This window comes from Oratosquilla oratoria, chromosome 18 (genome assembly GCF_046742065.1).
Source record: "Oratosquilla oratoria isolate Oo_2021 chromosome 18, ASM4674206v1, whole genome shotgun sequence".
Classification (NCBI taxonomy): Eukaryota; Metazoa; Arthropoda; class Malacostraca; order Stomatopoda; family Squillidae; genus Oratosquilla; species Oratosquilla oratoria.
In genome coordinates, this window is record NC_134794.1 from 33,760,322 (window position 1) to 33,762,821 (window position 2,500).

A 2,500-nucleotide genomic window follows, 5' to 3' on the forward strand; every position below is an offset into this window, starting at 1 on the left:
GTCTTGTATCCTGTTCTACCCATTAGATGGCTTCTATCGGCAACTTGGTTTTTTCTTTACCTCTCTCAATATGCCTCAAAGAAAATATTTTGCCGCGTTACTCCAATATATATATATATATATATATATATATATATATATATATATTATATATATATATATATATATAATATCCAGTTTTTGGTTTTGATTGAAAAAAAAATAATACTACACCTCCATCTACAATGTTTGCTGTGCTTTTAAAAGATAAACGAATGAAATTATATATAAATATTTATGGGCTCAAAATTACCGTAAAGATATAAAGAATGTTCCTTAGACGACTCACATAGATACTACGTAGTAATAAGGGCCTTCCATGCTACAGGATGCTTACTACTTTATTCAAGTTGCCAGTCTAAGTTGCCAAAGGATATCTTCATTCAGCCGTATGTAGCTCTTTTCGAAAGGACACATTTTAGATAATCTCTGACGAATACCTTCTGGCAAGAGCTAGGTAATCATTTACAATGGTTGCTACACACACACACACACACACACACACACACACACACACACACACACACACACACACACACACACACACACACACACACACACACACACACACACACACACACACACACACACACACACACACACACACACACACACACACACACACACACACACACACACACACACACACACACACACACACACACACACACACACACACACACACACACACAAAAGGACTGCCGCACTTGAAAACATACATCATCCTCCTTCGCAGCCGTAGATGACAGAGGATTGTTGTGAGGCAATGAAGGAGGAACACGCGGAGCACTGATACTGGCGAGACGGGGCATTATGGTGTGACCCGGTAGCGTCTGAGGTGGCCGGGATGAAGCTGGGTGTGGACGGGAGTTCACTGATAAGGGCGAATAGGGACGGTGGTGATGATGGAGTTTCATATTTGTTGGTGGTGATTTGATTGACCATGAGTAGTGACTTCCCTGCATGGTGATAAGTGAGGGGTTTTGTGGGGGGATCAGGGTGTGGGAAGATACATGTAATATCGTGCATTTCATGAACTATATTGTTTTGTGTGCCTTGGGTAAGAAAAGTGATATTTTGTACATCAATGGCCATGTTATCCTAGTCATGGTAATGTTTACGATCGTTGCAACGTGAAACCTCAACATTGCTTTGGAGAACAATGTTCCTCGTACAAACAACAATATTCAGGTTGTAGTTGATCCTTACTTGTAGCGTGTAGAAGTCACTACTATAAATCTGTTCAAACATTTGAAACTATCGTTTGGTTCGATGTGATGCTGTCTCTTCGCCGATCTGTGGTATTACTGGTTTATCTGGTTCTTGCCTGTTTGGCTGTGACCTTATTTGCAGACCATCTGTGTGACTTGCTGTACAGGATCTGCTATCATTTCCTGCGAATGAAAAGCTGATTGATGTAGTTGGGATCAAAGTTGTTCTGGGACCTTATCTGATTCAAGGCAAGTGTTTGTTTTCTTGTCCTGATTCACAATGGCTTTACCTGCTGGCCATATATGTTACTTGCTAGGTGCTGCATGCTGAGAATGAAAAGCTAATTGATGTAGTTAGGATTAAAGCTGTTCTGTGACCTTATCTGATTCAAGGCAATTGTTTGTTTTCTTGTCCTAATCCATAATGGCCTTACTTGTTGGTCATCTATTTTACTTGTTAGGCGCTGCATGCTGATAATGAAAAGCCGATTGATGTAGTAGTGATGAAAGAGGGGTTTGCGGGCCTTAACTGATTTAAGCAAGGTTTTTGTTGTCTTAACCCACAATATAGACATTAAGTTAGTTGCAGCACTCTCGACTGTCGTCATGACACAGTGGTTATTTCTGGACTTGAACTTCTAAAACCTAAACTTGGTCATCATATGAAGTCCTGGTTTACTTTCTGTTTTCAAACTTCTGTAACTTTCATGAGACTGAAAGATTCTGTGATAGTAGAAAATTCAAATGATTCCAGTAAAATACCCCGATGAAGTAAAATAAATTACAATATTAGAATATACAATAAATATATAAAGAAATTAATTAACTGATAAAAAAGAAATGAAAATAATATTGAACAATGAAGATGTCGGACACAGAAGAGTAACACCATACATTAAGATCAATAATCAAGCACTCAAGTATGTAAACAAACATGAATTACATTGCAAATTGACAAACATTACAGCATCTCGCCTTGGTGTCTTTCATGTGAATGTTAAGACTTTAATCTGTATTACATGTCTTTGACTGTTGGAAGTTTATTTCTCTCTATTGGATAGATCTGCAAGTCCATTGGGCTCTCAACTTTGATGGTGACTGGAGCACTTGCAGTGGACGAACCAGAGGCAAGTGTTTCCTTGTGTCCCAGTGAGTCATAGTGGGCCCCAGAGAGTCAGGGCTCCCACTGTCATGAGAACATAGGATGGGGGAGACTGTAAGAGACCATAAGGCATACACTAGGCAGTTCC